At 63.7% G+C, this 21,991-nt stretch overlaps 1 protein-coding gene across 2 annotated transcripts in view; it reads left to right on the forward strand.

The window, feature by feature from the left end:
- Positions 1–658: 658 nt before the first annotated feature.
- LRRC4B (leucine rich repeat containing 4B) overlaps positions 659–21,991 on the forward strand; it is a 36,407-nt gene continuing 15,074 nt past the window's right edge. Inside the window, exon 1 of one of the 2 annotated variants that reach the window (XM_044989270.1) lies at positions 659–800. The gene's annotated coding sequence lies outside the window, so the exon portion shown is untranslated. Of the gene's footprint in view, positions 801–15,848; positions 15,943–21,991 lie in introns of those variants that run through there. The other variant, XM_044989271.1, reaches the window with a different exon arrangement.

The following is a 21,991-nucleotide window of genomic DNA, read 5'->3' on the forward strand; positions in this document are numbered from 1 at the left end:
GGCGCTGGGGCAGGCTGGGGCCCCGGGGGATTCTGGGTAACAGGGAACGGGGCGCTGGGGCAGGGCCCCGGGGGATTCTGGGTAACAGGGAACGGGGCGCTGGGGCAGGCTGGGGCCCCGGGGGATTCTGGGTAACAGGGAATGGGGCGCTGGGCTGGGGGGGGGGATTACTGGTGGCAGCAACCAGGGGTCTGACAGGCCGGGTTCCCCCCATTCTCCCAGCGCCACCAGAAGTTAACGGCCTTTGGGGTGGGAGGGTTTGTAGCTGAGGGGGACCCAGAGCTGCGGGCTCAACCCCTTCCTCCGGTCCCCCCCCTTCTGTGTGCTTAGCCCCCCTCCCCCCTCCGTTCCCTCTCATCCCCCCCTCACTCCTTTCCTCTCTCTCTCTCCCCCCCCCCCATCTCTCCTTCCCTCTCTCTCTGCCCCCTCCCCGGTTCCCTCTCATTCCCCCCCCCCTTGTTCTCTCTCCTTCTCTCTCTCTCTCCCCCCTCGGTCTCTGTCTCTCTCCCCCCCCCCGTCTCTCTCTCCCCCGCTCCCCTCTCACCCCCCCTCTCCCTTGTTCTCACTCCTCCCCCCCCCCCTTCGCTCTCCTCCCCCCCCCATTAACATTCCCCTCCCGTCCCCGCGGCCCTGCCAGACTCTGCCGCATCCAGCGCTGCGCGGCGGGGCCGGGGAGCTGCTCCGCCGCCTTCGCCCCGCGCCCCCCGCCCCCGCCCCATGGCGAGCGCCCGCTGAGTGGCCGGGGCCGGGGACCCCCAACGCCGGACCCAGGGGAGGGGGATGCTCCCCCCGCCGCCCCGGTGAGTGCCCGGCTCCTGCGGCTGGAGCGGAGACCGGCAGCCCCCCCCCGCATCCCGGCCCCCCCTTCCCCTGCACCCCTGGGGCCCCCGCCCTCTGCCCCCCCGGGGCCGCCGCCTGCCCCCCCCGCCCTCTGCCCCCCGGGGCCGCCGCCTGCCCCCCCCGCCCTCTGCCCCCCGGGACCCCCGCCTGCCCCCCCCGCCCTCTGCCCCCCCGGGGCCGCCGCCTGCCCGCCCCGCCCTCTCCCCCCCGGGGCCGCCGCCTGCCCCCCCCGCCCTCTGCCCCCCGGGACCCCCGCCTGCATCCCTAACCCCCCTCCCGCCCCCCGCATCCCCGGACTCCCCACCAGGCCCCTGTCCCCCCAAGCCTCCCTGCCCCCCCCCCAGCATCCCCAGGCTCCTCCTCGCCCCCTCCCAGTCGAGCATCTCTGTGTTGCACCCCCTGCTGGCCCAACCCCCCACCCCAACCCTCAGCATCCCCCTCCCCCACCAGCCTGCCAGCTGCTTCTCCCTTCCTGCTGCCTCAGCACCCCGCCCCCCGTCCCCCCCCCAGTGAGCCCTGGCCCCTCTTGCCCCAGGTCCCTGGGCTTCCAGAAGGGGGCAGCCTGGTCCTGCTTCTCATTGGTGCAGCAGCGGGGAACTGGGTATGTGGGGGGGCGGGATGTTCAGGTTATGGGGGGATCAGGGCTTGTGGACACATGGTGGGGGAGTGTGATCCGTCCAGGGGTGCTGAGCCTGCTGGCGGGGGGGGGGTTGGCCTGTAGTGGGGGAGTGATCCATGGTGGGGAGATGGGGGATGCTGCGAGGGGACCCACTGAGGGTGGAAGCTGGGTGGGGGGTGGGATACTCCTGTAAGGGTGGGGTGGGGGAGTGGTGGGATGCCAGGGGTGTGTGTGACCCATTGGGGAGGGATCAGGGCCAGCTGGGGGGGGGGATCGGTTGTGTATGGGGGATTGGCGTTACGACCCATGAGCTGAGGGGTGTTGGGACACGGGGGACTGCGGCTATGGCCCATGAGCTGAGGGGTGCTGGGACACGGGGGGGACACTGGGGGTACGGCCCATGAGCTGAGGGGTGCTGGGACATGTGGGGGACACTGGGGGTACGGCCCATGAGCTGAGGGGTGATGGGACACGGGGGACTGCGGCTACGGCCCATGAGCTGAGGGGTGCTGGGACACGGGGGGGACACTGGGGGTATGGCCCATGAGCTGAGGGGTGCTGGGACATGGGGGGGACACTGGGGGTATGGCCCATGAGCTGAGGGGTGCTGGGACATGTGGGGGACACTGGGGGTACGGCCCATGAGCTGAGGGGTGTTGGGACACGGGGGACTGCGGCTACGGCCCATGAGCTGAGGGGTGCTGGGACACGGGGGGGACACTGGGGGTATGGCCCATGAGCTGAGGGGTGCTGGGACATGGGGGGGACACTGGGGGTATGGCCCATGAGCTGAGGGGTGCTGGGACACGGGGGGGGGACTGCGGGTACGGCCCATGAGCTGAGGGGTGCCAGGACAGCTGGCGGGGTGCCATGTTGGTGGAGTGGGGGACTGACCTATCGCTGTGGGGGGTGACCTGTAGGGGAGGCGAGCTGGGGGACACTGAGACATCTGAGGGGGGGTCTGTCCGGGTGATGATGGTGGAATTGAGTCAGTTCTGGGGGACGGGGGACTGGGAGGGCAGCGGGGGGCTCCTGGGCCTTCTGGTGGGGGGACCCTGTCTCAGAGGCTGGATTGGGGGTGGGGGAGTCCATGTGTCTGGGAGCCTGGGGGGCTGGGCAGACTGAAAGTGCATCCTCGGGTGGGGGGGCAGATTTTCTGTCTCGGATCCAATGGATTGGCAGGTGTGTGGGGGGCAGATCGGGGGTACCTGGGGGAGGGGTATATGGGGGAGGGGTACACGGGGGAGGATGGGGGTCGGGGGTACCTGGGGGAGGGGTACACGGGGGAGGATGGGGGTCGGGGGTACCTGGGGGAGGGGTACACGGGGGAGGATGGGGGTCGGGGGTACCTGGGGGAGGGGTACACGGGGGAGGATGGGGGTCGGGGGTACCTGTGGGAGTGGTACACGGGGGAGGATGGGGGTCGGGGGTACCTGGGGGAGGGGTACATGGGGGAGGATGGGGGGCAGGTCGGGGCGGGGGGGATGCAGCAGTCGCCAGGGAGAAACCAATGTGCTACTCAGCAGCTGTTTCCACGGCAACTGGAGCTCATGAAAACGGGGTTGGGACAGAAAATGGAAACATGGTGTATGGGGGGGCGATGCTGCAGTGGGGCCCCCCAAACAGTCGGGCTTCCCCCCCCCCCTCGCTGCTGGGCAACGGGCCCCACGCACCCCATTCCTCCCCCATTAGTTAAACAGCAGCCCCCCTCCCCCCCCAGACTGGTGCAATCACAACCTGAGTCCCCCCCCCCCCCGGCAGGCGCCGGTAGCTGGGGGAGGGGTTGGGGGGTCAGAGGTTGTTGGGGGGGTTACTGGGAAGGACTGGGGGGCAGCAGGGAGCTGGGTGTGTTGGGGGCAGGGTGTATCAGGCAGGCCTGAGATATTTGGGACCAGATGGGGGGGGGTTGCAGTGGGGGAGGGAGAGCTCAGGGTCGTGGCTGGGGGAAGAGGAGATGGGGAGGGCTGGTGGGTCCCAGGGGCAGCGGGGAAGGGAGAGGTGGGGGGGGGGGGGCTGGTGGGTCCCAGGGGCAGCGGGGAAGGGAGAGGTGGGGGGGAGGGCTGGTGGGTCCCAGGGGCAGCGGGGAAGGGAGAGGTGGGGGGGAGGGCTGGTGGGTCCCAGGGGCAGCGGGGAAGGGAGAGGTGGGCGGAGGGCTGGTGGGTCCCAGGGGCAGTGGGGAAGGGAGAGGTGGGGGGGAGGGCTGGTGGGTCCCAGGGGCAGCGGGGAAGGGAGAGGTGGGGGGGGGGGGCTGGTGGGTCCCAGGGGCAGTGGGGAAGGGAGAATTGGGGTCTTGGGGAGGGGGCAGGGGCTGACCAGTGGGGGGGGGCGGGGGGGACGGTTTCTGCTCTGGGGAACAGTTCCTGGGCCCAGCGCAGGAGCCGCCCCCGTCTGGCCTCACACTCCAGCAGGGGGCAGCTGTGAGTGGCGGGGGTGGGGGGGGTGTACGTGTCCATAGAGACACAAGTGTGAGAAATGGCAAATCTGGGGCTAAGAGCCTGGGGAGAGAGACTGCGGGTCGGGAGTGAGGGGCACCAACAGGGCTGGGGGGGGGCAGGGCCGGGCTAGCAGGGGGCTGCGGGTCGGGAGTGAGGGGCACCGGCAGGGCTGGCGGGGGGCAGGGCCGGGCTAGCAGGGGGCTGCGGGTCGGGAGTGAGGGGCACCGGCTGGGCTGGGCTAGCAGGGGCTGCGGGTCGGGAGTGAGGGGCACCGGCAGGGCTGGGCTAGCAGGGGGCTGCGGGTCGGGAGTGAGGGGCACCGGCAGGGCTGGGCTAGCAGGGGGCTGCGGGTCGGGAGTGAGGGGCACCGGCAGGGCTGGGGGGGGCAGGGCCGGGCTAGCTGGGGGCTGAGGGTCGGGAGTGAGGGGCACCGGCAGGGCTGGGGGGGGCAGGGCCGGGCTAGCAGGGGGCTGCGGGTCGGGAGTGAGGGGCACCGGCAGGGCTGGGGGGGGCAGGGCCGGGCTAGCAGGGGGCTGCGGGTCGGGAGTGAGGGGCACTGGCAGGGCTGGGCTAGCAGGGGCTGCGGGTCGGGAGTGAGGGGCACCGGCAGGGCTGGGCTAGCAGGGGGCTGCGGGTCGGGAGTGAGGGGCACCGGCGGGGCCGGGCTAGCAGGGGGCTCCGGGTCGGGAGTGAGGGGCACCGGCAGGGCTGGGGGGGCAGGGTTGGGCTGGCAGGGGGCTGCGGGTCGGGAGTGAGGGGCACCGGCAGGGGGTTCAGGTGTTTGGTATCCGACAAGGACTGGGGGAAGGGGTTTGGAACCCAGGCGTCCTGCCCTCCCGCCCCCCCCCCCCGCACTGCCTGGCTTGGGCGGCGGGGGCGGGGGGAGCCGTGTTCTGGGAGAAGTTTCTCTGCATCGTGCAGCATCTGCAGGCTCCTCACGTCCTGTTTGCCAGGCAGCCCTGCTCCAGCCGCTGACATTGAGACGGGGTGGGGGGCGAGGGGGGGATGGGCCCCACAGCGAGGGAATCCCCCCTCCCACCTCCTCCCCTCTGCCTCCTGCCCAGCCCCCCCAGCCCCCTCTGCCAGCCTGGAATCCTCCCCTTCTGCCTCAGCACTGCCAGGGGAGGGGAGTGGGGCGGAGGGGCCAGGACGCCTGGGTTCTCTCCCGGCTCTGGGAGGGGAGTGGGGGCTGGTGGTTAGAGCAGGGGGGGCTGGGAGCCAGGACGCCTGGGTTCTCTCCCGGCTCTGGGAGGGGAGTGGGGGCTGGTGGTTAGAGCGAGGGGGGGGAGGGAGCCAGGACTCCTGGGTTCTCTCCCTGGCTCTGGGAGGGGGTGGTGGCTGGTGGTTAGAGCAGGGGGCTGGGAGCCAGGATGCCTGGGTTCTCTCCCTGGCTCTGGGAGGGGAGTGGGGGCTGGTGGCTAGAGCAGGGGGGGCTGGGTGCCAGGACTCCTGGGTTCTCTCCCGGCTCTGTCACGGTCTCTCTGTATAACCTGTCACCACACAGCTTTGAGGAGGGTAGGAAGTGGGAGGCCTGGCTGTGGTCCGAGTTACAGAGCTCCCCCCCCAGGCAGGGCTCGGTAACTGCTCCACCCAACCCCCCCTCATCTAAATCCTGATGACCCCCCCACCCCCACCTTCCCTTCTCTGATGGTTCTGCATCCCCCCCTCGCTCCGCCCCCCGCGTGGCACCGGATCAGATGCTGATTCCTGGGTCTGGGGCTAACCTGCTCCCTGGCATCTCACCCCGCTCCCGTCTCCCATCGAGGAGGGTGGGGTTGGCAATGGGGGGAGGCGTGCTGCTGCACCCCCCCTCCACGCAGGTGTTGTCTTGTCCTCTTGCACACAGACCTGCGTGTGTGAGGTCGGGGAGATCAGGCCAGGGCTAGAACCCAGGAGTCCTGACTCCCAGCCCCCTCCCCCCGCTCTAACCACTAGACCCCCCCTCCCCTCTGAGAGCCAGGATCGAACCCAGGAGTCCTGGCTTCCAGCCCCCCCACTCTAACCACCAGACCCCACTCCCCTCCCAGAGCCAGGGAGAGAACCCAGGAGTCCTGGCTCCCAGCCCCCCCCGCTATAACCACTAGACCCCACTCCCCTCCCAGAGCTGTGCTGGGCCGAGGTCTCCGCACTCCGCCATGGGATGCGCTGTGTCCTGCCGAGTTGTTGCCGGGCCGGGGGAGCAGCCGGCCGGGGCTCTGGCAGTAAAGGAGAGGGAGAGATGGAGCGGAACTGGGGCCCGGTATCGCAGTGGGGTTGGACGTGCCCCACCCTGCTTGGCCGGCCGCCGAGTGGGGAACCCCTGGGGATTGGTGTGCGGGGAACACGGGAGCTGGGGATTTGCGTGTGGATAACATGGGTTTGCAGTCAAGCGCAACAGAGGGTGTGTGAGTAACACACGTGTCCGACACCAATCCCGATGCATTGTCTGTGGATAACGTGTACTGCGGTTACTGTGTAGCTAACACCGATCCCGATGCACTGTGTGTGGATAACGTGTACTGCGGTTACCGTGTAGCTAACACCGATCCCGATGCACTGTGTGTGGATAACGTGTACTGCGGTTACTGTGTAGCTAACACCGATCCCGATGCACTGTGTGTGGATAACGTGTACTGCGGTTACCGTGTAGCTAACACCAATCCCAATGCACTGTGTGTGGATAACGTGTACTGCGGTTACCGTGTAGCTAACACCGATCCCGATGCACTGTGTGTGGATAACGTGTACTGCGGTTACTGTGTAGCTAACACCAATCCCAATGCACTGTGTGTGGATAACGTGTACTGCGGTTACCGTGTAGCTAACACCGATCCCGATGCACTGTGTGTGGATAACGTGTACTGCGGTTACCGTGTAGCTAACACCAATCCCGATGCACTGTGTGTGGATAACGTGTACTGCGGTTACTGTGTAGCTAACACCAATCCCGATGCATTGTGTGTGGATAACGTGTACTGCGGTTACCGTGTAGCTAACACCGATCCCGATGCATTGTGTGTGGATAATGTGTACTGCGGTTACTGTGTAGCTAACACGTGTCTGACACCGATCCCGATGCATTGTGTGTGGATGACATGTACTGCGGTTACCGTGTAGCTAACACCGATCCCGATGCACTGTCTGTGGATAACGTGTACTGCGGTTACTGTGTAGCTAACACCGATCCCGATGTATTGTGTGTGGATAACGTGTACTACGGTTACCGTGTAGCTAACACCGATCCCGATGCATTGTGTGTGGATAACGTGTACTGCGGTTACCGTGTAGCTAACACCGATCCCGATGTATTGTGTGTGGATAACGCGTACTGTGGTTACTGTGTAGCTAACACGTGTCTGACACCGATCCCGATGTATTGTGTGTGTGGATATGCGTACTGAGGTTACTGTGTAGCTAACACGTGTCTGACACCGATCCCGATGTATTGTGTGTGGATAACGTGTACTGTGGTTACCGTGTAGCTAACACGTGTCTGACACCGATCCCGATGTATTGTGTGTGGATATGCGTACTGAGGTTACTGTGTAGCTAACACGTGTCTGACACCGATCCCGATGTATTGTGTGTGGATAACGTGTACTGTGGTTACCGTGTAGCTAACATGTGTCTGACACCGATCCTGATGTATTGTGTGTGGATAATGTGTACTGCGGTTACTGTGTAGCTAACACGTGTCTGACACCGATCCCGATGCATTGTGTGTGGATGACATGTACTGCGGTTACTGTGTAGCTAACACGTGTCTGACACCGATCCCGATGTATTGTGTGTGGATATGCGTACTGAGGTTACTGTGTGGATAATATGTTACGGGTGACCTTGTAGCTAAGAGGTGTCTGAGCTTGAGCCCAAGGAATTGCGTGTGGCTAACGTGTGCTGCGTGTTACCATGTGGCTAACGTGTACTTTGGGTTACCGTGTGGTTAATGTGCTGCGGGTGACGATGTGGAGGACGCATTGTGTGGATCGCTCCTCGTGGGATCGCTGTGCAGAGAACACGGCACCGGGTGACCCTGCCGGGGGTCCTGTGGGCTCGCCGGAAGCTCCCAGGCCGTGGCCGTGTGTGTGTGTAACGGAGCCACCCGCCGGCAGGAGCTTTGCTCGCCGTTGTTCCCTGTGTACCAGCGTGTGGGGACACGTGCGAGGGAGCGCCTGGTGCCCTGGGGGGACGTCCCAAACCCCACAACCATCCGCTGGTAACCCGAACCCCCGCCAACCCCCACCCTCCTGACCCCCAACCCGAGTGCCTGACCCCCCAAACCCCTAAAGCCTTGAACTCCCAGCCCCCAGTGCCCGGCCCTGATGCCTGTAACCCCACATTCATTGACCCTGGTCTCCAGGACTCCTGACCCCCCTAAACCCACTATCCGCCCTGCGCCAGATCCCCCGAGCGGCTCCCCTTAGCGCTGAGGGTCCATGGTGACCGGGGGCGAGGGCGGGGGGGCACGTGTGACAGATTCCGGTCCCCGGCAGGGACCCCGTTCTGGTCCGCGCTCGTCCCCCCGATCCTCTCCGGCAGCGGCCCCGGGTTTCGGTGCGTTGGGACCCCGTGCGGATCGGGCCGGGTCCTGCTGGGTCCACAGCGTCCGGACCCCAGAGCGAGGGTAGAAACCCTGGGGGAAACATCTCCCCCCTCCCCCCGCAGCCTCCCCTGACCGGTGCCAGCGCTGCCCCCCCAGCCCCACTGAGCGATTATTTCGATATCGAGCCTCCCAGCCACTTCCCTCTGGTCATTCGCCGGCCCCAGAACCAATTGGCTGGATAATTCATTGGCTGTTTAATTAACTCATTTACGTTTTGATCCTCTGCCCCCCTCCCACCCCTGCCTTTTCTCCTCCTCAGATGAGTATGTGCCCAAACCACAACAGAGCCGGCCCCACCACTAACCAGCTACACGGGCTCCCCCCGCCACCTCCACTCCATCCCCGTCTCCCTGCCCCCATCCCCACCCATCGGCTGCACCCCCTCGCCAACAATTCAAAAAGGGGGAGTCAGACCCCCCCCAACCAGGCGTAATGGGGAGGGCACCTGCATGTCTCTTCTCCCATTTGAACGCCCGTGTGGGGGAGAGGGCGGGGCCTCAGGAGAGGGGCGGAGCGAGGGGCGGAGCCTCAGGCTGCAGTGGGGGTGGAGCAAACGAGAAGTCAGCGCCTGTGAGTCTCAGGGCCCACGGGGAGGGGGCTCGGGGGTTATTCCCGGCAGTGCCTGGGGCTCGGCGCTCGGGTCATGCGCCAGGACCCCGGTGCGCTGGGCACGTTCAGACACAGAACCTGCCCCAAGGAGCCTGCCTACAAAATATCAGACAAGAGAAGCCGGGGGTGGGGGGGGGGAACAGTTTGCAAGTCCAGAAAACGTGGTTACGAGAAGGAGAAAAATTGTTCTCGTTAACATCTGAGGATCGGACAAGAAGCAACGGGCTTAACCTGCAGCCCGGGAGGGTTCGGCTGGAGAAACGTCCCGCCTGTCGGGTGGGGAAGCTCTGGAATAAATCGCCCGGGGAGGTGGTGGAATCGCCGTCGTTGGGGATCGTTACGAGCAGGTTGGACAAACCCCTGTCAGCGGCTCTCACCTCTGCAGATGGCTGCCCCCCTTTCAGGAGGCTGATTTGTCTTGCGTACCCCAAGTTTCTCCCCCTGAAAAACGACCTCCTTACAAAACCCGGCGTCGAAATACAGACGTGTCCCAGCCACCCTCGTGCTGAGAAGTGCCTCACGTGCTCAGTTTTACCGTAAAACGATGAAAGAAATCCCTTGGCACAGAAATCCCGGGCTGCCGTTCCAGTGTCGAGTGCACTGAGCAGTACGGACGAGCCAGGGCCCGGATGAAAGGTTAGTTTGTGCCAACTTCGCTCGGGCTTTTTGCGTCGCTGGTTGTAAAACTAGGTGACTCTCTAGAGGACTTGACGCCAGAGCCGTAACAAGGAAATTTTTGTGCCCAAGGCAAAGGGCTGGCAGGGCCCTGAGTCCCTCTCAGAGAGAAGGACCCGCCGCCGAATTGCCGCCGAAGAATGAATGAAGCTGTGGCAGGAATTCAGCGGCGGGTCCTTCCTTCCGAGAGGGACTCAGGGACCCGCCGCCGAATTTCCGCCAAAGAAGTGGCAGCGGGAGAGCTGCCGCCGATCGCGGGAGAGCTGCGCCCCTCCGCTTTGCGCGCCCGAGGCAAGTGCCTCAGTCGCCTGGCCCTTGTTACGAACCTGGGGGTATGCAGAGGTCTTCCCCTGGGTGCGTCCCCCTGGTTGAAAGCCACTGGAATACATAGTCCTGCCTTGAGGGCGGGGGACTGGACTAGATGACGTCTCGAGGTCCTTTCCCGCCCTGTGAGACGACGGTGGTTGGCATCGTGCGTAGTGACGTAGGCTGCGCGTTGCTGGGGTTTCGTCAGTATCCGGCGAAGGAGATTTTTGAGGACGTATTTTCCCGGGGCACTACGGGGCTCTTTAAGCTGGCGGGGGAATGGGAGCTGGTGCCAGATGAAAAAGGAGGATGGTATTTTTAAACATAAGAGGGGGCGGGGGGAACCCCCCCCCGGCATGGTGGGGGTCCCGATCTCAGCTGGTGTGACGGGGGCCCTGATCTCAGTCGGGGTCTCGAGTTGCAGCCGCAAGACAGGGAATAAGACTCGAGGCGGAGGTGAATCTGCAGGGGATTTTAGAGGGGAGGGGCGCAGGTTGGTTGGGAGTCTTGTGGTCTTTTGGGTTTCCTAAAGTGCCAGGTGCTGGAGTCCTGGGATTTAAGGAGAATCAGGAATTAGGGGGTGGGAGAGAGACGTTTACAAACAGGACCTGAGAACAGAAGACGAATTAAATGAACCCAGTGTTGATCATGTTGCCTCTATATCAATCCACAGGACACGCACACCTTGAATACTGTGTGCAGATGTGGTCGCCCCATCTCCAAAAGGATAGATTAGAATTGGAAAAGGTTCAGAAAAGGGCAACAAAAATGATCGGGGTCTGGGACGGCTTCCGTATGAGGAGAGAGTAAGAAGACTGGGACTGTTCAGCTTGGAAACGAGGCGACTAAAGAGGGATATTGTTGAGGTCTATAAACTCATGCCTGGTGCGGAGGAAGCAAATCAGGACGTGTTATTTACTCCTGCTCAGAACACAAGAACTAGGGGCCACCCCATGAAATGAACAGGCAGCAGGTTTAACACAAACACAAGGAAGTATCTTCTCACCTAACACACAGTCAACCTGTGGAACTCCTCGCCGGAGGATGTTATTGTCATGGACTCACAGGTCGTGCCCACTCTTGGCCCTGTGCGGCCCCTGGGGGGTGCCCCCTTCAGTGCGACAGCCCTTCCCGGGGCTCCACTCTCTCTTGGGGTCAGGCCCCTCCACCTCCTGGAGCCGCCCCTCTCTGAGCCTCAGCGCGTCTGTCTCTGCCGTGGGCCCCCTCAGGGAGTCCCCTTGCTCCGGACCCCTGGGGCCTCCACTCTCCGAAGGGGCAGATGCCCCCCCGCCCTGCTCTCTAGCCCGGAGCGACTCAGCCAGCGTAACACAGGAGGGTTATTGAGCGTTGAACCCAGCACAGGAAACTCTCCAGCCTCAGGCCTGGCCCCCCTCAGCCCAGCACGTCCCAGTCCCCCTGCAGCCAGGGGGGCTCTGCCCCCCCCCTCCAGCCCCGAGCCCCCCTGCTCCCAGCTGGGCATCTGAGACCCCCGGCCCCAACAGCTCCTCCCCTGTCCATTGTCCCAAGTAAACAGCTCAATGAGGTCCTGTCTCCTCAGCCCTTTGTCCTCCCACTGGCCAGAACCGGCTGCCTTCCAAGCTGGGGCGGGCCCCTTGGTCACCAGTCCTAGGGTCCCCCATCCCCAGGCCCTTGTCCGGGGGTCACAGCCGCTAGGCGAGGTCACCCCTGGTCCTCTGCACCAACAAACCCTCTCCCACCACCTTGTTAAACACGCAGGGAAACTGAGGCGCGCACCCGCGATTCATGTACAACACCACACAAATCCCCAACTTTGTCACAGTTGTGAAGGCCCAGACTAGAACCGGGTTCGGAAAAGAACTAGAGACGTTCCCGGAGGACAGGCCCATCGCTGGCTACTAGCCAGGCGGGGCAGGGATGGGTCCCTACCTCTGTTAGCCAGACGCTGGGAATGGGCGACGAGGGCTGGATCGCTTGACGATTCCCTGTTCTGTTCGTTCCCTCTGGGGCACCCGGCACTGGCCACTGGCAGAAGACAGGACCCTGGGCTAGATGGACACAGTCTGGCCATTCTTGTGTTCTTACTGGTGTCTTTTCAAATCTCGTGATTTGTCAGCCAATCTCTTGATTTCTGTGGCCTGACCCATGATTCACGAGCACGGGGGGGGGGGCTGCGGAGATTGAAGTGCCCCCACGGGAGAAGCCTCAGAGTGTTTGCGGGACAGTGGGCTGATGGGTGCTGTGGGCTGCCGTCACGGCTGGGGTAAACGGGGGTCAGTCGAGGGCTCGTCAGCCATGGTGCGCTGCTCCCGAGGAGTCAGACAAGCAGCTTGGCTGTGGTTTAAAGAAGGTGAAAAAGAAACGAGGAGGATGCGGCGTTGTCAAGCCCAAGAGTTTTATTTTTAAAAAAGCAGGACAGTTGCGGAGTGTGTTCTCCGGGCCGTGTGGTTTCTGAGGCTTTAGGCTGTGCTCACGTCAGCTTTCCAAGCCCCTTTCTGCAGCCGCGCGCGGGAGACAATGACTCGCGCTTAAAAAAGTGGCCGCAGAGCAACTCGCGTCATCCCCTGACTCCGGGAGCTGGGGCTTCATGAAAGACACCGGACGCTGTGCGAGTGAGACTTGCTCAGGGCGACGCCCGCTTGGTTCAGTCCCTTCTGCGCTGGGGGGCGGGAGTTGGACCGTGGTTCTGTATGAAACCAGATCCCAGCACCTGAGCTCCGATCGCCAGAGCGGGTTGGGATTCTCTCCAGGAAAAAAAACCCCAAAACTCGTCTCTGAATCAGGTTGAGTCTGAACCTGTTATTAGGTGTCTTTATGGCAGCCCCCGATGCGATCAGCCGGCAGGCCTGTGCCAGCCACTACGCAGCCCTCATCCGTATTCATAATAGCTGGAGTGGTTTCTGGGTGGCAAATGGTTGGCTTTGGATGTTGTGGTCTTAGGCTTCTCGCGGCTGCTTTCCCAGGAATTGCGCTTGACTAAGGGGAGCTGGCCTGGGGGTGCGAGCGGGGTGTCAGTGTGTGGGAGATGCTGCTCCTGTGGCCCGAGAACTTTGTCACTCTCCTGGGGGTGGGGGTGCGTGTGGGGACACGCCCGGAGCGGGCAGGGCCCCGGGCTGAATCCTGCCCGGTCAAGCAGAAGCGAAAAGCTGTTCCCACCTCCTGGCTGCTTGGGGTCCCCTCGGGGACATGGGTTTGGTAGGGTGCCTCCCTCTCCAGAGATGGGCAAAACTGTTTCATTTCCCCCCTTCCCACGCACCCACTCTGGGTGTGTTTAAAAAGTCGTCCGACCCAGCTGGGGACGTGATTACCACAACAACAATTCAAAGAGACTCTCCTGGGTCGGGCGAGGGTTTTGGGGGGGTCCACACGGGAAGTAACTTTCAAAGGCGGATAAGGGCTGGCGGCACAAAAGGTACTTTGGTGCGACGCTACCTAACCCGCGGCCTTGGTCTGCACGAGGGTTTGATAGCGGCGTCGCTCCGGGGAAAAACCCACCCGCCTCTGAGAGACGGGGCTGGACGCACCGCAGCGCTGGTGTAGACAGGGTTACGCCGCTGGGCGCATTCAGTCGAGTTAGCTCCTGGCTTTCGGGGTGACGGATTACCTCTGCTGAGGGCAGAATTGGCATAGGCCGCGGCTACGGTGGCTCTGCACTTTTGTTTTGAGTGCAGACAAGCCCACGGCCTAGTGTGATCCTCAGCTCCCCGGTCTACACTTAAAACGCTCCCGCCTGGTGCCGCGTAGCCGCGACCTACGCCGGTGAGGCGCTAGCTAGGGCGGCAGAAGAAGTCGGACCCAGGGCCGGGGGTTGGTCTGTCTAGCTCCGTCTCTCGGGGCTGTGGCTTTTTCACACCGGAGGGACGCAGCCGGACGGACGGGATCAGGTGGGGGAAACACCAGGGAAGTGGAGGAGCCTTTTGTCTTTTCCGTTGGCACAAGAACCGGCCGGGAGGAAGTTTAGGCTGGAAATGAGCAGGTTTCTAACCCGCAGCCGGGCCGGGGGGAGGTTCTGGGTGGGGACATGGGGCTGAGCTGGTTTTAAGAGTGAGTTGGTGACGTTTCTGAGCGGGATTATGGGAGAACAGGGCCCCGGAGGCTCCTGTAGGGAGACGGCTCCTCCGAAGCCAGCAAGCTGAGCCGGAGTGAGACGCAGAGCTAGGGACGGGCTGGTGGCCCCGGGTTGAGGGGATGGGATGCTCTCCTGGAGGTAGGTAGCCCGGGCTTGCTGGCTCGCTGGTTTCGAGTGAGCGGGACGTCCTGTTTCAGCCAGCAGGCCGGAGCGTTGTGACCCCGTCCCCTAGGGGCCCGGGTCCCTCTCCCACCCCAGGTGCCCGCATCAAACAAAACTCCGAAGCCGCGCGGGCGCTTTGGGAAATGCAACCCAGCTCACGGCGACGATAGCGTCAGCCAGTCTGGCTGCCTCCGTAGCCCTCGGCCGGGGAACGTCGCCCGGCGACTCCTGCCTCCAGCCCATATCGGGCGGTCGAGCTAGGGAGGCACTTTGAGAGAGCGGGACCCAGTCCGGAGCTGGCCTGGGACTCGGGGGCTTGTGTCTGGTCCTGGGTTCAAAATGCCAAGGTCGCCAGAGGAGGCGGAGACCAGTGATTTGGGCTTGGGCGAGCCGGGTGCCAGGCTCTGCTGTTCTGGTGGGACCTTCGGCGCCCCCTTTGCCTTCCCCCTGCCTCAGTTTCCCACCTGTACACGGGGCTGGTGGTGCTGCCCTGCCTCCTGCGGGGCTGTGAGGAGAGTGAGTCACCCGGCTCCTCTGGGCGTGGGGGCCGCACCAGTGACTGACCTGCCCGGGGGGTTGGGGAGACGGACCGGGGAGCAGCCCAGTTACTCTGAGAGCTTGAGGCAAAGGGCTGGGCCAGACGGGCCCTGCCTGGGGTCGGGGTTTGGAAATGTCCTGGTTGGAGCTGGCGGGAAGGGGACGGGGGCGGGACCTGGAGCTGGGGGAGGGGGATGGAGCCTGTGGGAATGGAGGGGGGGAGGTGCCCTGGGCTGGCATGGGGGGGCAGGAGAGCGGGGGGTGGGTGGAGGGAAGGCACATTGGGCTGTGGGGAGGAAGCATGGGTGGGGGATGCCATGGGGGGGAGGGCGAGGTGCCCTGAGTTGGGGGGCAGGTGCCCGGGGTTGGCAGGAACCAGTGGGGGGGGGGAGGTGACGAGGGGCAGGAGGAACAGGGGGGGAGGGTGGAAGCGGGGGTGGGGGGAAGGTGCGGGGGGGGGCACATGTGCCCTGGGCTGGGAAGAACCGGGGGGGGGTGCGAGGAACGGGGGGGACGTGCCGGGGGGGGACGTGCCCTGGGCTGGGGAGAACCGGGGGGAGGGGTGCGAGGAACGGGGGGGACGTGCCTGGGGGGGCCGTGCCCTGGGCTGGGGAGAACCGGGGGGAGGGGGAGGTGCCGGAGGTGGGAGGAACGGGGGGGACGTGCCTGGGGGGGGACGTGCCCTGGGCTGGGGAGAACCGGGGGGAGGGGGAGGTGCCGGGGGTGGGAGGAACGGGGGGGGGGACGTGCCCTGGGCTGGGGAGAACCGGGGGGAGGGGGAGGTGCCGGGGGTGGGAGGAACGGGGGGGGACGTGCCCTGGGCTGGGGGGCGGGGAGCAGCGCAGGCCCCTGCACCGCAGTGTGACTGGAAACCCTAATTAGCGCCCGGAGCAGGGGCCGGGCGGGAGCGGGGTTCGGGGCTGGGGGGGGCTCGGGCTCCTGGCGGGGGGGGCGGGGGCGGCGGAAGGAGGGGAGGGAGCGGCGTCGGAGGAGGAGGCGGGGGGGGGGGGGACGGAGGCGCGTTGTGTCGTCGGAAGACGGGCAGGATCCGGGGTCGGAGCAGGGGGAAGAAGCAGGATCCGAGGGACCGGGGCTGGGGGGGCCGCTCCGCTTCCTCCCCCCCAACCAGGTGCTGATTTCTGCATCCTCCCCCCCCCCGCATCCTTCCCTCCGTCACCGCATCCCCCCTCCCTCCCCGCATCCCTCCTTCCTGCATCCTTCCCTCCCTCCCCGCATCCCTCCATCCCTTCCCGCCCCCCCGGCTCGGAGCGCCCCCCCCGAGCCCTGCGAGGAGCCGGGGGGGGGGAGAAGGTGAGCGCGGCCCATGCCGACCCATTGAGCGGTGGGGGTGGGGGAAGGGGGGGTTTCTCCTTCCTTTTTTCCTGCACTGAAGCCTCTTCCCCCACTGATCCGTCCCCCCATTTCCTCTCCCCCCCCCGCCACCCCAGCTGCTTCTAATCCTCCCCCTCCCAGGCTGGTATCGTCTCCGGGGGGGGGGCAGGGCTGAGGGGACCCCCTCCCCTCAGGGGGCTGATAGGCCCCAGAATAGCACGTGTGTGTGTGAGAGAGATTAATGGGTTTGCGGTCAAACTGTTCTGGTGTGTGTGTGTGTGTGTGTGTGTGTGTGTGTGTGTATTGGGGCTGGGGGGTGGGGGAGGGGCTGTGCATTGGGGCTGGGGGGTGAGGGAGGGGCTGTGCATTGGGGCTGGGGGGGTAGGCTGGGGGGGGCGGGGATGTGCAGTGGGGCTGCGGGCGAAGGCTGGGAGGGGGAGGGGCTGAGGAGTGGGGCTGGGGGGGACGGAGGGGCTGTGCTTTGGGGCTGGGGGGTTTAGGCTGGGTGGGGGAGGGGCTGTGCATTGGGGCTGGGGGGTAGGGTGTGTGGGTGGGGGAGGGGCTGTGCTTTGGGGCTGGGGGGTAGGCTGTGTGGGTGGGGGAGGGGCTGTGCATTGGGGCTGGGGGGGTTAGGCAGTGTGGGTGGGGGAGGGGCTGTGCTTTGGGGCTGGGGGGGAAGGCAGGGTGGGGGAGTGGCTGAGCTTTCGGGCTGGGGGGTGAGGGAGGGGCTGTGCATTGGGGCTGGGGGGGGTAGGCTGTGTGGGTGGGGGAGGGGCTGTGCATTGGGGCTGGGGGCGTAGGCTGGGGGGGAGGGGGAGGGGCTGTGCTTTGGGGCTGGGGGGTAGGCTGGGTGGGGGAGGGGCTGTGCATTGGGGCTGGGGGGGTAGGCTGTGTGGGGTGGGGGAGGGGCTGTGCATTGGGGCTGGGGGGGTAGGCTGTGTGGGGTGGGGGAGGGGCTGTGCATTGGGGCTGGGGGGGTAGGCTGTGTGGGTGGGGGAGGGGCTGTGCATTGGGGCTGGGGGTGGGCAGTGCAGGCTGTACCGGTTGGTGAGGGGACACGTCTGTACAGAGGGTGTGGGGGGTGTATTGGGGGGCACAGGGTCCCCTGTGTGGGGAGGACGCCAGGTGGCTATTTGGGGCAGGGCACGTCTGGGGGGTTCAGAGGGAGGGCAGGAAGCGGATTTGCTGCCGGGGGGCAGTTGCCCCCCCCACAAAACCCTCCCTCAGGAACACAGCCCCGCATGAGCGTCTGCCCTTTCCAGATGGGTTGGGAGAGGGACAGGGATGTTCCCCCGCTGGGGGATTGGGGGGGCCGGGGGCTCTGGCCCGCGCTCCACGGGACGCTAGCTGGCAGCACAGAGAGCGCCGCTCAGATTCTTTGTCGCGTCACCGAGCGCTCGCTGGGGCTGGTATCTCATTTTCGGGAGGGGGGGGGGTGCGTGTCCGGGCAGCAGCTGGGGGACCCTGATCTCGGGGTGCTGTGCACTCACTGCGGTTTGGGAGCCTGCAGGGAAGTCGGATGTGAGAGTAGATCCTGGTGCAGGCCCCGGAGCTGGTTGGGGCGAGGGGGCGGCGGGGGGGAGAGTTAACGCCCTATTATTACCCCTGGAATTCCCCCACCTTTTGTGGGCTTGACTTTGCCGCCGTAACGCTCGGCGACGTGGTTCTTTGCCTTTAATTTCCTAGGTTGTTAAAAATAAACTGGGGTGGGGTGGGGGGGAAATGGAAATTTCATCCTGTGGCTGGGACCTTTGACCTCCGCTCCTGGGTTCGGCTGCAGATTCTGGAGAGGTCGCCCTGTTCTCCTGCCCCCCTGCTCCTCTCCCCTCTGCCTCCCAGCTGGGGCTCGCCCCGGGGCGAGGGCGTCTGGGCTCTGAGTTCTGGTGCCTGGTGCCACCCGCAGGGGCAGCTGTAGCGAGACCAGCTGGGCAGCCTAGGGCCCCAGCCCCGCCCCTTCTGCCTGAAGCCCCGCCCCTTCTGCCTGAGCCCCCCCCTCCTTGCTCAGAACCCCCGGCCGCCCTGCGGACCAGTAAGTCCCTTAAGTTACTTTCACCCCTGGGTGGGAGCATGCGCCGTATGGTTGTTGGAGCTCTGTGGGGCAGGAGCATGCTCCGTGCAGCTTTCAGGGAGCTCTGTGGGGCAGGAGTATGCTCCATGCAGCTTTCAGGGCGCTCTATGGGGTGGGAGCATGCTCCGTGCAGCTTTCAGGGCGCTCTGTGGGGCAGGAGTATGCTCCATGCAGCTTTCAGGGAGCTCTGTGGGGCAGGAGCATGCTCTGTGCAGCTTTCAGGGAGCTCTGTGGGGTGGGAGCATGCTCCATGCAGCTTTCAGGGCACTCTATGGGGCGGGAGCATGCTCCGTGCAGCTTTCAGGGAGCTCTGTGGGGCAGGAGCATGCTCCATGCAGCTTTCAGGGCACTCTGTGGGGCGGGAGCATGCTCCTTGTGGTTGATGCTCTGTGGGGTGGGAGCATGCTCTGTGCAGCTTTCAGGGTGCTCTGTGGGGCGGGAGCATGCTCCATGCAGCTTTCAGGGCACTCTATGGGGTGGGAGCATGCTCCGTGCAGCTTTCAGGGCGCTCTGTGGGGCAGGAGCATGCTCTGTGTGGTTGATGGAGCTCTGTGGGACGGGAGCATGCTCCGTGCAGACATCATTTGGGGACAATTTCGCAGCCAGACCCGGCCTTGAGAGAGGGTGCATGCGAGCCAGAGACACCTAATAAACATTCTCTAAATTTAGGCCAATGACCCCCATCCCGCCCGTGCAGAGACCCCCCCCCCAAAGAACACAAACCCACAAACCCCCGCAAGAGTAAACTGAACGCAGGCGGCCGTCCAGCCGCAGCGCAGGGCCCACCCGGTTTATAGCACTGAGAGCAGAGTCCGTTTACCCGCCGTCTGGGCAGGGGGCGGACGTGGGCATTCGGTGCCAGCCACTCATGACCCTCCGAGACCGAGGTCGGGCTCTGGAGACCCGAGTGGCGGAACTGGAGGAGCTGAGGGAGACAGAGAGGGACCTAGACTTTCACCCACCCCCGGTCTGACACCCTCTGTGCTGCGGAGGAGGATGAAAGTCTCGGGGAAGGAGAACATCTAGCTGGAGCAGAGGGAGACAGTCCAGTAGCTGGGCCCCTCCTTCCAGATGGTCATGGTGTCCTCTCACACTGAGGCTAGGTAAGAGACAGGTAGTACTCAGGGGCAATTGGAGCATCAGAAATATAGAGAGTTGGGTTTGCGATGACCGGGAGAACTGCAGGGTGAATTGACGGCTGGGTGTGAAGGTTGCGGACCTCCCGAGACGTCTGGACGGACTCACGCGCAGGGCTGGGGCGGAGCCGGTGGTCGTGGGACATGTAGGTACCAACGACATGGGGAGGGGTAGGAGAGACGTCCTGGAGGCCAGATGTAGGCTGCTAGGTAAGAGATCGGAGTCCAGGACCTCTATGGGCACATTCTCTGAAGTGCTCCCGGTTCCACGCACAGGGCCAGTTAGACAGACCTGCAGGGTCTCAATGCGTGGATGAGACGATGCTGTAGGGAGGAGGGTTTAGGTATATTAGGGAACTGGGGAACTTTTTGGGAAAGGAGGCACCTGTACAGGAAGCAGGGGCGGCTCTAACTTTTTCGCTGCCCCAAGCACGGCAGGCAGGCTGCCTTCGGCGGCACGTCTGCGGGAGGTCCCCGGTCCCGCGGCTTCGGCGGCGCGCCTGTGGGAGGTCCCCGGTCCCGCGGCTTCGGCGGCGCGCCTGCGGGAGGTCCCCGGTCCCGCGGATTCGGCGGCGCTCCTGCGGGAGGTTCTCAGCCCCGCGGCTTCGGCGGCGCGCCTGTGGGAGGTCCCTGATCCCGCGGCTTCGGCGGCGCGCCTGTGGGAGGTCCCTGGTCCCGCGGCTTCGGCGGTGCACCTGCGGGAGGTCCCCGGTCCCGCGGCTTCAGTGTTCCCGCCACCGAATTGCTGCTGAATCCGCAGGACCGGGCACCTCCCGCAGGCAAGCCACCGAAGGCAGCTTGACTGCCACCCTCACGGCGACCAGCAGGGCTCCCCCTGCGGCTTGCCACCCCAGGCACGCGCTTGGAGCGCTGGTTCCTGGAGTCACCGCTGACAGGAAGGATGGACTCCACCTAAACCAAACTGGAGCCAGATTCCTGTCATGTCAAATTAAAAACTCCCTGACGGGGGCTCCAAAGAGGGTGGATCTAGCCTGTTCTCAGTGGGGGCAGATGACAGAACAAGGCGCAATGGGCTCAGGTTGCAGCGGCGGAGGTTTAGGTTGGATATTAGGAAACACTATTTCACTAGGGAGGTGGTGAAGCACTGGAATGGGTTCCCTAGGGAGGTAGTGGAATCTCCTTCCTTAGAGGTTTTTAAGGCCCGGCCTGACAAAGCCCTGGCTGGGATGATTTAGTTGGAGCTGGTCCTGCTTTGAGCAGGGGGTTGGACTAGATGCCTCCTGAGGTCCCTTCCAACCCTGAGGTCGTATGAGTCCAGAGGAGTTTTGACACTAAGGGCCGACGGGTGCGGAGGTGCATGTGGTTTGGATGGACGCACCCTTAGGGGATGAGCTAGTAAAAGGGAATCTCTCGCTCCTAGTAAATAGGAGAGGAGAGAAGTCGATAAAGAACAGGTAGGAACTGAAGACAAACCGTCAAACGTGAGAGTCCCCTTTGATTACCCCACAGGAAGGCAGGCAACTACATATTGACCCATCTGATCAGTGCAAGGAGTCGAAATACTGAAAGGGGTGAAGTTGAGTGCCTGGCATCGTGAGGCGACTGATGTACCAGGAACTTGGTGGATTGACGATAATCCCTGCGGCACGGGAAGAGCGATTAAAAATATCTCACAATGACAGAGTGGGTGTGGGGGGTGGCGCTACACGTGAAATAAAACATCAAGTCATATAGTAAATGAATCCAAGTGTCCCGTCGAATCTATATCGATAGCAATTCTGTGCTTGAATAACAAGCGTGCAGCCGCAGGAGCATACGACTGACCACCTACCAGGAGGGTGATAGTGACTCAGGGAGATTAGAGAGGGGGATTTCAGCTAGCCCCAGACTGACGGCACATGCTCCCTCAGCCCGGGAGGCAGAGAGAAAATTTCTAGACACCCGAAATGACTGCTTCTTGGAGCAGCTGGGCCGGGGACCCACCAGGGGAGAGGCAATTCTTGATTTAGTCCTAAGTGGTGCCCAGGATCTGGTCCAAGAGGTGAGTGTAGCTAAAGCACTCGGTAATAGCGACCAAATGGACTTAAATTTCACATCCTTGTAGGGGGGAAAATACGAAAATAAAAAGCACCACAGTCGTATTTAACTTCAAAAAGGGGAATTACGCAAAAGCGAGGAGGCTAATTAAATGGAAATGAAAAGGGACAGCCGCCAGGGTGAAATGCCTGCAAGCTGCATGGAAACTTTAGAAAAAACCCAACAACCCACCATAAAAGAGGCTTAAACTGTATATGTATCTCACAGAGTCAGAGAGGCAATTAGAGACAAGGAAACATCTTTTAAAAATTGGAAGTCAAATGCTCCTGAGGAAAAGAGAAAGGAACAAAAAGCTCGGTGTCAAGTCAAGTGTAAAAGTATAATTAGGCAGGCCGAAAAGGAATGTGAACAGCAACTAGCAAAAGACGCAAAAACTAAAACTAAAATACCAATGTTTGCTGTAAGTCCGTCAGATGGAGGAAGCTTGGACTATCGAGGGGCTGAAGGAGCACTCAAGGAAAACGAGACTGTGGTGGAAAAGCTCAATGAATTCTTTCCGTCGGTTTGTGCTGCAGAGGGTCTGGGGGTGATTCCCACACCTGAGCCATTCTTGTAAGGTGACAGACCCGAGGAACTGTACCAGA

Source organism: Mauremys mutica, chromosome 15, assembly GCF_020497125.1.
Source record: "Mauremys mutica isolate MM-2020 ecotype Southern chromosome 15, ASM2049712v1, whole genome shotgun sequence".
NCBI lineage: Eukaryota > Metazoa > Chordata > Testudines > Geoemydidae > Mauremys > Mauremys mutica.